The sequence below is a fragment of the Dipodomys ordii genome, unplaced genomic scaffold, assembly GCF_000151885.1.
Source record: "Dipodomys ordii isolate 6190 unplaced genomic scaffold, Dord_2.0 Scaffold2, whole genome shotgun sequence".
NCBI lineage: Eukaryota > Metazoa > Chordata > Mammalia > Rodentia > Heteromyidae > Dipodomys > Dipodomys ordii.
In genome coordinates this window covers 27,193,628-27,206,821 of record NW_012267218.1, presented here as the reverse complement: position 1 = coordinate 27,206,821, position 13,194 = coordinate 27,193,628, and the positions used below count along the sequence as shown (strand labels likewise).

The 13,194-nt window shown below is 42.9% G+C and overlaps 1 pseudogene across 1 annotated transcript; it reads right to left on the bottom strand.

Moving 5' to 3' along the window:
* Positions 1-10,604: 10,604 nt before the first annotated feature.
* LOC105985917 lies at positions 10,605-11,304 on the bottom strand (annotated as a pseudogene). Its single transcript, XR_001175081.1, has one exon. The product of XR_001175081.1 is annotated as a histone H3.3-like (transcript).
* Positions 11,305-13,194: the final 1,890 nt, after the last annotated feature.

Here is a 13,194-nt window from a genome sequence, read left to right as displayed (position 1 = left end):
CAACTGAAAACATTTCTTGAGCTGGGTTCCAGTGGCTCATGCCTGTAATCTCCTGTTTCTCAAGAGGCAGAAATCTGAAGGTCTCATTTTGAAGTTAGCCCAGGCCAAAAAGGTGCCCGCTCCCTCTTCAAAATAACCAGTAAAAAGCTGGACTGGAGGCATGGTTCAAGTGGTAGAGTACTAGCCACGAGCAATCACAACACCCTGAGGCCCAGGCCTCTGCTAAAAGGCAGAGGTAACTATGTTAATCTTAATTTTTTGTAGACTTCCTTCTGGTAGTACTGTATTAGTAATAGTATGAAGTAATCCTGTGGATTCATTTCTATTAAGGCATAATACTGTTGTCTTGTAACAATCATGATCACTTTCTGAGCTCTACATTTACTCCGAGGATTCAAGTAAACACAGTGAAAATGAGGTGGGAACAGCGTGGCTGCTGTTCGGTCATATAAGCGTGAAGTCACCTGAGCAGATGAACAGTGAACAAACAGGGCGTCCCCGTGCACGATACAGGCTTAGAATGAGCATCTGAGCCCAAGCAGGGAGAAGGGATATTATGCAGAAGGGAGGCTGGGGGCAGGAGTGGTAGAGCCAAACCTCAGGTTTCTATCAAAACTTTGGGCACTTAGCAGAGCCATAAGAAGAGCTCATTAGCTGGGTGCTGGTGGCTCACACCTGTCATCTTAGTCACTCAGGAGGCTGAGCTCTGATATTGTGGTTGGAAGCCAGCCTGGGCAGGAAAAGTCCTTGAGACTCTTCTCTTCAATTACTTACCAAAAAGCTGAAACTGGAGCTGTGGTTCAAGTAGTAGAGTGCTGACTTTGAGCACAAAAGCTAAGGGACGGTGCCCAGATCCTGAGTTCAAGCCCCAGAACAGCATAGACAACAACAACAAACCCCAGCTCATTAGAGAACTACGCATAAGAGAGGAGGAAGCTGCTGGGAGAGCCTGAATGATGTGCCCATTGGTGTCCTCCTGGACAGGGTGGTCTTACTCCACTCTGGGACTCACTCAGTGAGCTGGTGCAGGAATAACTGGGTGGTATTACAGAGATGCTCACTGCTCACACAAAGTTAACAGGTCTCCAGTACCTCATTGTCTCATTAGCCTTTCCCATGTAGGAAGGAAGTCATTTCTCAAGCCAAGTAACTTGGCAAAATCCAGAAGGCTTAGAGAAGCCCACCCCCCATTAGGGTGACCTTTGACTTGTAGATTTTTTAGACCACAGCAGGATCTTCTTTTCATGAGCTTTTGTTCTCAACAGCCTTTCAGTAGCAGCACCTTCAAACCCTTCCTTAATACCCCTCTATCATTGCACTGTGACCTTTCTATTGGTGTAATATGCGGGACAAGCATTCTGGTAATCCTTCTTGGAACTGTGTTGGAGGTAGAAGGGAGCAGCCATGCTTCTAACAGACAACCCGGCTCACCGAGGTCAAGGGCAAAGGGATCTTTGAAATAGCCGAAGCCACAGGGCTGCAGAAGGGCCCAGGATTGTTGGGTGTACCCATCTGTTCAACCAGATGTGGACACTGGAAGCCTCAGCCATACTCTTTTTCTCTGAGAACAGACGGGCAATAGAGTTGGCCCAGCCCCTGGGGTCCTGCAGCAGAGCAAGTATTATACAACAAAAGCCTGGGGGCAGAAGTGGGGGTTAGTATTACCATGGCAACCCCCATCCCCAGACTTCCAAGAAGAAACCATGATCAATCTCGTTTCTCTTAAATTACAGTCCAGAACCTTACATTAAAACGTCTGTTGACAAAGACCCAGGGTCTATCTAGTTAAGTAATGCAATTGGTTTTTCTTAGCCTTCTCTCTACTCTCTTGAAAAGCATAAAGCAAATTACCTTTGGCAACCTTTTCACAGCATGTCTCAAAATCAACATCCACTGGAAGCATACAATTGCAAAAGAGAGGCATGTGCTAAATGAGTTGGCACAGTCTCTCTCGGTGTAGCCAAAAGGATTTGCTATTGTCTTCAAAGGAAAAACATCTTTCTTAGAGCTCACTTACAATTCAAACTTGGGACTAAAGAAGACAGGAAGGAGAATCACTGCCGGAAATTATTCCCCTGTGAGGTTTCCATCAATGAAATTCCCCGCAGACCACCAGCAATCTTGTGTGTGTGTGTGTGTGTGTGTGTGTGTGTGTGTGTGTGTGCACCCGTGCGTGCATGCACGGGCCCACACATGCTAGAGGTTAAACTCCAGGCCTGAGTGCCGTCTCATTCAAGGCTGGCACCTACTACTTAAGCCACTGCTCCACTTCAGCTTTTTTGGTGGTTAATTATAGGTAAGAGTTTCACAGACTTTCCTGACTGAGCTGACTTTGAACCTCAGTCCTCAGCTCTAAGCCTTCTGAGTGGCTGGGATTATAGGCATGAGTCATGGGTGCCCTACTTCAGCAGTAATCTTCCAGTTGTGCCATCTTGTCTGGATGACCTCAGGCTCTTAGCACCTTCTATTCTCTGCCCTTCACTCACTTGCCTCATGGCTAGTCTTTAGCTTGGTTAGCCTTTCCATATTATGTTCATTATTTATTTCCTTGTCCCTTTCACATTCCTCCAATCCAGCATGCTTTTCCAGAACAATTTTGTTTTGTCTTGATATTAACATTTGTGCTTTTCTCTATTCATACTGCAGTGACATTGTTTTATAGCTACTAAGTACCTTGCAAACTTTTGCCAGATATGATTACTAAGTACAGTGCATCTAAACATACCAGGTATTTCCTTTATCTCAAGGAAAATAGCATCATGTTTGGTTTTTTTTTTGCCAGTTTTGTTTTGTTTGCATATATGTTCACAACTGCAATTTCGTCTTTTGTTTTGTTTATTTATATGTTTTTGGGAGTATAAAAAGAGGCACAGAAATGGAGGGACAAAGGCTGAAAAAAATATAGCAATAGTACTCATTGGACATGATAAAAAAAGAAAATGGGCTGGGAAGGTGGCTCAGTGGTAGAGTGTTTGCCTTGCATGCATGAGGCCCTGGGTTCGATTCCTCAGCACCACATAAGCAGAAAAAGCTGGAAGTGGCGCTGTGGCTCAAGTGGTAGAGCACTAGCCTTGAGCGGAAGAGCTGAAGAGCAGTGCCCAGGCCCAGAGTGCAGGCCCCACAACCAGCAAACAAACAAACAAAAAACAGCATAATGTAAAGTACCTATTACTCAAAGTGTAGTTACCAGTTTGTTAAAAAATATGCCTTCTGGGCACCAGTGGCTCTTCTCTAATCCTAGCTACTCAGGAAGCTGAGATCTGAGGATCTCACTTCAAAGCCAGCCTGGGCAAGAATGTGAGACTCTTATCTCCGATTAACCCTAGAAAACCTGAAGTGGCACTGTGGCTCAAGTGGTAGAGGGCTTGCCTTGAGCAGAAGAGCTCAGGGACAGCGCCCAGGCCCAGAGTTCAAGCTCCACAAATATATATATATATATATATATATATATACACACACACACACATATATATGATATATATCATATATATGTGTGTGAGTGTGTGTGTGTGAGATGTACGATATGTATATGATGCCTAAGTCCTGCTCAGGCTAACTGAATAAACAAGATGTCCATATTCAGAATGAGAAATACTGGCATTTCCATGAATCTCCTGATATTTATTTCATGTACTTTGAAGTTCCATTATTGAGTTCATGTAAATTTACAGTTGTTTTGTCTCCTGAGGAATTTATCCATTTATCATTCAAATGTTCCTCTCTTTATCCACACTTGGCTGACTTGATACTAAGTGGAGCCATGGCAGCTCTTTTTGAGTTTTCAGGCATTCCTGCGCCGCCCCCCCCCCACAGCCCCATTCTTTTACTTTTAAATCACCTGCGCCTTTCTATTTTATATATATATATATATTTTTAAAGTTATTTATTTATTTTTGTCAGTCGTGGGACCTGAACTCTGGGCCTGGGCACTGTCTGTCCCTCAGCTCTTCAGCTCAAGGCTAGCGCTCTACCACTTGAACCACAGCGCCACTTCCAGCTTTTTCTGCTTATGTGGTGCTGAGGAATCGAACCCAGGGCCTCATGCATGCAAGGCAAGTACTCTACCACTGAGCTACCTTCCTAGCCCCTAAAATATTTTTTGTTAAGTTTAAGTGAGAAAGATTTCCTGCTCCCCACATAGGAAATGAGAGCTAAAGACTCAAAATGGTGGTTTCTAGCTGTAGTCTTTACATTTTCTGAGCTGTGGTCCTACTATATAGCCTTTATGATGTTGAGATACATTATTTGTATTCCTAGTTTCTTCAGAGCTTTAAGCTCTGTTTATGTTGAATTCTGTCAAAGTTTTTTTGTGTGTGTGTCAATTGAAAGGATCAGATCATTTTTCTTCTTGATACTTTTTATGTGATGTATTACAGTTGATTTATATGTTGAAACATTCTTGCAACACTGGGATGAAGCCAACTTGATCATGGTATCCGATCCATATAATGTGTCTTTAAATTCAGTTTGCAAGAATTTTATTGAGAATTATTGCATAAATGTGCATCAAAGAGTTGTTCTATAATTCTCTTCTTTTGTCTCTGTCTGCTTTTGGAATGAGTATGATATTTGCTTCAAAGAATGTGTTCTGTAGCACTCTTTCCTTTTCTATTCCTTGGAAAAGCTTAAGGAGTGTTTGTGCTAGTTCTCTTTAAAGATCTGAAAGAAATCAGCAGTAAATCTGTCTGGTCCTGGGCTTTTCTTTGTTTGGAAACTCTTTATTACTGCTCACACACGTTGCTTTTTATGTATTTGCTAAAGTGGTTTATATTCTTAAGGCTCGATGTTGGCAGGGCAATTGTATCTAGAAATGTATCCATTTCTTCTAGATTTTCCAGTTTATTTGATAATAGTCTTTCAAAACAATCCGTTATGTTGAGCGCCAGTGGCTCACGCCTGCAACCCTGTCAACTCAGGAGGATGAGATCTGAGGATCATGGTTCAAAGTCAGCCAGGGAAGGAAAGTCTATGAGACTCTTCTTTTCAATTAAGTACCAAAAAAGTTGGAAGAGGAACAGTGGCTTAAGTGGTAGAGTGCTAACTTTAGCAAAGCGAAGCTCAGACACAGCATCCAGGCCCTGAATTCAAGCCCCAGAACTGACCCCCCCCCCACACACAAATTCCTTTATTAGCCTTTGGATTTTATTAATATTTTTTGTGACTTTTCCTTTTTGCCAGTTGTGGGGCTTGAACTCTAGGCCTGGGTACTGTCCCTTAGCTCTTAAGCTCAAGGATAGTGCTCTACCACTTGAGCCATAGTGCTACTTCCAGCTTTTTCTGTTTATGTAGTATTGAGGAATCAAACCCAGGGCTTCATGCATGTTAGGTAAGCACTCTACCACGAAGCCACATTCCCACCCCTCCATTAGTTTTAAAATTATCTTCTAGCTTGTTATAGTGGCTCACAACTGTAATCTTCATACTTGGGAGGTAGAAGCAGGAGGGTCAAGAGAGTTCCATGCCAGCCTTGACAACATAGTGAGACCCTGTCTCAAAAGAAACTTGAATATACTTATGTGGTACATGTTTTGAACATTGTGTAACATGTTTAAAGCCCTGGGTTCAATCCCCATAACTGGAAAAAAAAAAGAAGAAGAAAGAAGGAAATAAAGGAAGAAAAAAAGAAGAAGAAGGCAAACTAGACAGGTAGGTGTGTTGGCAAACAGGTTTAATCCCAATATTTGGCAGGCAGAGAGACAGGAGGATTGCAAATTTGAGGCCAGCCTAAGTTGTATAGTAAGTTCTAGGCCAGCCTGGGTTGCATAATGAGAACCTGCCTCAAAACAACACAAATAAGCAAAACAAACAAAGGAAGAGGAAGAGAGATGTGAATGGCTAAGTTACACTAACTTTTTTGGCAAGTACTTCAAATAAAAAACAAGAATGATTCAAAAATTTGCATGTCACCTTTGTGCAGAGGTCATACTACTACTATTTGTTCTATTTTTCCAATTTGAGTATATGTGCTGTCAAAGCTAGAGAACTGCATGGAGAATGGGAGAATCCTACTTTGCCTTTATTATCCTCTGGATTTTCGTTTTTGGTGCAGCAGAGCATGTTAAATTTGTATTGAAAAACTGACTTACAACTGTAACTCACTGTTTTTCTACTTGTATATGTTCTTGTTTTTAAATTTCTAAGTTGACAGTCTTTCAGCATTAAAAAAATGCCATTCTATTATCTTTTAGCACGCATGGCTTCAGATGAGAAATCCATTATTACTCTTGTTTGTGTACATAGTGTATTTTTCCTCTGGCTTCTAAGATTTCTCTTTAAAGCATCCCGGTGAGTCTGGGGTCTTTCAATCATTACTTTTGGCAATCTTTTTTTTTTTTTTTGTCAGTTATGAGGCTTGAACTCAGGACTTGGGCGCTGACCCTGAGTTTTTTTTGCTCAAAGCTAGTGCTCTACCACTTTGAGCCTCAGCTCCTCTTTCGGTTTTCTAGTGGTTAACTGGATATAAGAGTCTCATGACTTTCCTGCTTTGACCACCATCCTTAGAACTCAGCATCCTGAGTAGATAGGATAGGATTACAAGAGTAAGCAACTAGTGCCAGGCAAATCCTGGGTTTTTGCTGGTTAACTGGAGATAAGAGTCTCTGGAGGGCTAGGAAGATGTCTCAGCCGTAGAGTGCTTGCTTTGCATGCATGAGGCCCTGAGTTTGATTCCTCAATAACACATAAACAGAAAAAGCCGGAAGTGGTGCTGTGGCTCAAATGGTAGAACGCTAGCCTTGGAAGAGCTGAGGGATAGCGTCCAGGCTCAGAGTTCAAGCCCTATGACCAACAACAACAAAAAGTCTCTGGGATGTTTCTTCGTGGGCTAGCTTTGAACTGAGATCCTCAGATAATATCAGCCTCCTTAGTAGCTAGGCCTAAAAGTGTGAACCTCTGACACCCAGCTTACTTAGCAATTTAATTATGCTGGATGTTGGAGTATATATTATTTGTTGCATTTATAATAATTGTGATTGGCTTAACCTTATAGATCTGAGTTAGGGTTTTCATTAACTATAAAAACAATTGGGCCAGGTAGGTGATGAACACCTATAAACCAAGTTTTCTCTTGAAGCCAAAGAATGTGATAGCAGACAGGGACATGCTATATTGAATATTAAAGTTAATGTGAAGAACTAGATAACAGTGTAAACAAATGTGGTGTTTATTAATTTTGGTTTTTATTCATACTTCTTTTTATATAGTAAAGAAAATGAACTTCTAAAACATGTGATAATTTCATCAACAAAATCTTTTGTTCTCCTGCCTCCACCTTATTTGTCTTCAGACAAATAAATTTTAAATTTCCATTGTTCTAATTTTACATTCACTACCCTTTGTTTTCTTTTTCCCTACAGGGTCTTATCTGCTGTAAATCCCACAGATTATTCTTTTTTTTTTTTGTTAGTCGTGGGGTCTGAACTCTGGGCATGGGTGCTGTCCCTCAGCTCTTCAGCTCAAGGCTATGCTCTACCACGTGAGCCATAGCGCCACTTCCGGCTTTTTCTGCTTATATTGGGCTGAGGAATTGAATTCAGGGCCTCATGCATGCAAGGCAAGCACTCTACCACTGAGCCACCTTCCCAGCTCCAGATTTTTCTTGTTGTTGTTGTTGTTTGTTGGTTGTGGGACTTAAATTTTGGGCTTAGGAGCTGTCCCTCGGCTCTTCAGCGCAAAGCAAGCACTCTACCACTTGAGCTACAGCACCGCTTCTGGTTTTCTGGTGGTTTTATTGGAGATAAGAGTCTCATGGCCTTTCCTGCCCTGGCTGGCTTTGAACTGTGATTCTCAGATCTCAGCCTCCTAAGTAGCTAGGATTACAGAGGTGAGCCACCAGTGCCTGGCCAGATTATTTTCCTAGATTTCAATACAGGTTTAGTATTAGTTTTGTTTCTAAACTTATTTTCTTTTTGTTGGTCCTGGGGCTTGAACTCTGGGCTTGGGCGCTATCCCCTCAGCATTTCAACTCAAGGCAAGCGCTCTACCATTTGAGCCACGGTGACACTTCTGGTTTTCTGGAGGTTTACTGGAGATAAGAGTCTCACAGACTTTTCTGCCCAGGCTGGCTTTGAACTGAAATCCTCAGATCTCAGTCTCCTGAGTAGCTAGGATTATAGGTGTGAGCCACCGACACCTGGCTTCTAAACATTTCAACTGACAAAAATGTATATATTTATCATGTACATGTTTGAACATGTTATGATGTGTCTATATCAAGATAATTAACATGTGTACCTCACAAACTTAATTTTTTTTCTGTTTTTGTCGGTCATGGGGCTTGAACTCTGGGCCTGAGTGCTGTCCCTGAGCTCTTCAGCTCAAGATGAGAACTCTACCACTTGAGCCACATCGCCACTTCCCGTTTTCTAGTGGTTTATTGGAGATAAGAATCTCATGGACTTTCCTGCCCAGGCTGGCTTTGAACTATAATCCTCAGATCTCAGCCTCCTGAGTAGCTAAGATTACAGGTGTGAGCCATCAGAGCTCGGCAACAAACAATTTTTTGTATGTGAGAACACTTAAAAGTTTACTCTCAGTGACATTTCAAGAATAGATTTTAGCAGGGCGCTGGTGGCTCACGCCTGTAATCTTAGCTACTCAGGAGGCTGAGATCTGAGGATCTCGGTTCAAAGCCAGCCCAGGCAGGAGAGACCGTGAGACTCCTATCTCCAATAAACCACCAGAAAACCGGAAGTGGCGCTGTAGCTCAAGTGGTAGAGCGCTCGCCTTGAGCTGAAGAGCTGAGGGACAGCGTCCAGGCCCAGAGTTCAAGCCCCACGACCGACCAAAAAAAAAAAAAAAGAGGGCTGGGAAGTTGGCTCAGTGGTAGAGTGTTTGCCTTGCATGCCTGAGGCCCTGGGTTTGATTCCTCAGCACCATATAAGCAAAAAGAAAAAAAAAAGCCAGAAGTGGCGCTGTGGCTCAAGTGGTAGAGTGCTAGCCTTGAGGGACAGCACTCAGGCCCAGAGTTCAGGCCCCACAACTGGACAAAAAAAAAAAAAAAAAAGATTTTATTGGTGCTGGGAAGGTGACAGTGGTAGAGCACTTGCCTTGCGTGTCTGAGGCCCTGGGTTCGATTCCTTAGTACCACATAAGCAAAAAGAAAAAAGCTGGAAGTGGCACTGTGGCTCAAGTGGTAGAGCACTAGCCTTGAGCTGAAGAGCTGAGGGACATCGTCCAGGCCCAGAGTTCAGGCCCCACGACCAGACCCAAAAAAAAAAAACAAAAGAAAAGAAAAGAATAGCTTTTTATTAACTATAATGTATCCAGTAAATGTATCCAGCCTTTCTTTCTTTTTTTTTTTCTATCTCTCTCTTTCTCTACCGGTGCTGGGTATCAAATTCAGGGACATCTCTACTATTGAGTTACTTTCTCAATCCTTGATTTTGTTTTTGCCGGTTGTGGGGCTTGAACTCTGGGTTTGGGCACTGTCCTTGTGTCTTCAGTTCAAGGCCAGTGCTCTACTGCTGAGCCACAGCACCACTTCTGGTTTTCTAGTGGTTTATTGGAGATAAGAAGCTCACAGACTTTACCGCCAGGGCTGGCTTTGAACTGTAATCCTCAGATCTCAGCCTCCTGAGGAGCTAGGATTACAGGGGTGAGCTACCAGCGCCTTTTTTTTTGGATAAACGTTTATTTGTAAATTTAGTCAACATACATAATTGACCTAAAAACTTCAATAGAAGGATGAACTTGAAAGGCCATCTCTAGAAAAGGGATTTTCCTAAGACAGTCACCAGAAGTAACCTAACCAAACACCACCTCGAATCAGCGAATCAGCACAGGTAATCAGCTGCATCTGCAACGCTCCTCCCCCATCCAGGTTTACACTAAACTCCACAAGGAAAAGAACAAACCTTGGTATTATTTCCTCTAAAGGAGAGAGAAAAAAAAATCCTCAAGCCTAGCTTTGAAATCAACCACAACACAATGAAAAGCTGCACTAACTAGCTTAGATTAATAAGAGATGATGCTGGTGCGAATAACTTATTCTAGAGCCCTTATAAATAAAATCTCCCTTAGTGTTTGTATTACCAGCTAGAGGGTTAGTTAACATGTGGTAGAATGAGGACTTATGCAAGGTATTAATATGCAGACAGCATTAAACTATGAAAACAAGTGCAGTCTTGTTAGGAGAAAACCAACTGGACTCTAAATTATACACACCTTAATGACAAGACTCCCCACCACTTGTGGATGTGAAACATTTAATTTAAAAATGTTGACACTACAATATATAAAATAGCTATTATAAATGCACATAGTGTATTCTATAGCTGTCAGGTTTACTTTTTTTTTTTTCCTTAAGGAAACTGTTAGTTACACTGTGGTTAAGACTTGTATCTTCACCCTTGAAAAAGCCCACATTCTATCACAGTGATGTATGGTCAGACTTAACAGCCCCGATTGTTAAACACTTGGATCAAGTTATAACCAGTTTTATTGCAGAAGGACCCTGTACATATTGATCAATTCTAGTACCTTAATAGCTACCCAACAAGTCATTAACATACAGAAACATGCATCATGAGAAGCAAGAAGTATCATCCATCCCTTCTGCATATTAGCAACTTGTCACTCTCCTGAGCCAGGGCGCTCCACTGAGATCTGTGAACAGTCACTTTCCCGTTCATCCTGAGTGAAAGATGGAATGACTTAAGTACAAATGCAACATATTATAAACAATTTCTTACAAAAAAAAGTCACAAATTAAACCAAAGTATTTTACAGAATTTATACAAAACGCCATAAAAACTGCCTTCACTTAAGCTCTCTCTCCCGTATCCGGCGAGCCAGCTGGATGTCTTTGGGCATGCTGGTGACTCTTGGCGTGGATGGCACACAGACTGGTATCTTCAAACAGACCCACCAGGTACGCTTCACTAGCCTCCTGAAGCGCACCGATGGCCGCGCTCTGAAACCTCCGGTCCGTTTTAAAATCCTGGGCAATCTCTCTCACCAACCTCTGGAAAGGCAGCTTTCGGATGAGAAGCTCAGTGGATTTCTGATAACGACGAATCTCTCCAAGAGCCACAGTGCCAGGCCTGTAGCGATGGGGCTTTTTCACCCCGCCGGTAGAGGGCGCGCTTTCCTGGCAGCCTGGTGGCCAGCTGCTTGCGGCGGGGGTGGCCAGCTGCTTGCGGGGGGGCTTCACAGCAGTGGATTTACGAGCAGTCTGCTTGGTTCGGGCCATTTTCTCTCACCCAAAGACGAAGTTTCAGGCCGTTTTTCGGACCACCGCGCCGCCGCTGTTGCCCAGTCAGTGAAGAGCTGCAGTTGGCAAGCTAAGGGACGATACTACCCCCAACGAACCACCAAACCGCTCTGCGCTCCCAGCGCCTGGTTTTTTGAGCTAGGTTCTCACTATGTTACTTAGGCTGGCCTTGAATCTTTTTTTCCAGTCCTGGGGCTTGAACTCTGGACCTGGGTGCTGTCCCCAAGCTTCTTTTGATCCAGGCAAGCACTCTACTATTTGAGCCACAGAGCCACTTCTAGCTTTTTTGAGTAGTTTGTTAGAGATCAGAGTCTCAAGCAGTTTCCTGCCCAGGCTGGCTTCAAACCACAATCCTTAGATCTCAGCTTCCTGAGTAGTAGCTAGGATTACAGGCGTGATCCACCACCAGAGCCAGGCTGGCCTTGAATTCTTGATCCTGCTTCCAACTCCCAAATGAGATTACGTGTGCGCGTGCACGCGCACCTCCTACCATGTCAAGCTAGATCTTTTAAAACTAATGAAATTTCTTTCTTTTTTCTTATTTGCCTATCCTGGGCCTTGAACTCTGAGCCTACGTGCTGTCCCTAAGCTCCTTTTGTCCAAGGCTAGCACTCTACCACTTGAGCTACAGTACCGCTTCCAGCTTTTTCTGTGATTAATTGGAGATAAAGGGCTCACTGACTTTCTTGTCTAGGCTGACTTTGAACTGTGTTCCTCAGTTCTCACCTCCTGAGCAGCTAGGATTACAGGCATGAGCCACCAGCACCCAGCTTAAAACTAATGTAATTTCTAGAAATAAAAATTACTGTCTTCTAGGTGCAAATTTCATTGGATGGCTGAGAGTGGAGGTATACCACAGTGTTCAGGTGATAGAGGCAAGAGGATCCTGAGTTCAAAGCTTGCCTGGGATACATTGTGATTTGAGACCAATTTGGATGACAAAGTGGTACCTTGTGTAAACAATACTAACAACAAACTTTTCTTTCTCTCCTACACTTATGTTTACTTTAAATATTTCTACATTTTAAAAAATCAGTCATGGGGCTTGAACTCTGGGCCTGAACGCTGTCCCTGAGCTCTTCAGCTCAAGGCTAGCACTCTACCACTTGAGCCACAGCACCACTTCCTGTTTTCTGGTGGTTTATTAGAGATCAGAGTTTCACGGCCTTTCCTGCCCAGGAAGCTTTGAACCACTATCCTCAGATCTCAGCCTCCTGAGTAGCTAGGATTATAAGCGTGAGCCACTGGCGCCCTGCTGAAATATTTCTACATATTTTTAAATGTCCTATTTGGTAGTTTCATCATCTCTGTCACATCTAGGTTAGTTTCTATTGACTGATTTTATTATCTGGTTATGAATAATACTTTGCTGCTTCTTCCCATGGCTAGTAACTTGAATACTGGACAAATATGTTACTTTATTCATCTTTAATAACTGTTGGACTTTGTTTTTGCACAGAAATTATTCACAGATCAGTTTGACTCCTTGAAGACCTATTTTTTCAACTTTGCTATCAAAGTCTAGCATAGCCTTGACTCGAGGGAGAGTTGTTTTATTACTAAAGTGTGACATTTAGGGTCTTCATTCAGTGTAGGCCCTGGATGGTCATTCAAGATCTTCATTCTGGTTAAGCAAGCAAATCTTTTATGTATCTTTCCTCATGCCATGTGGGTTCCAAGCAATGTTTTCTGACTCTCGCCATCTTTGTCTTGTCTTTTATTTATTTATTTTTAATCAGTCATGGGGCTTGAACTCTGGGCCTGGGCACTGGTCCCTCAGCTCTTCCGCTCAAGGCTAGCACTCTTCCACTTGAGCTACAGCGCCACTTCTGGTTTTCTGGTAGTTAATTGGAGATGAGTCTCACTGACTTTCCTGCCTGAAAGGTGTGTGTGTGTATGTGTTCCACTTGAGCCACAGCGCCACTTCTGGTTTTCTAATAGTTAATTGGAGATGAGTCTCACCGACTTTCCTGCCTGAAAGG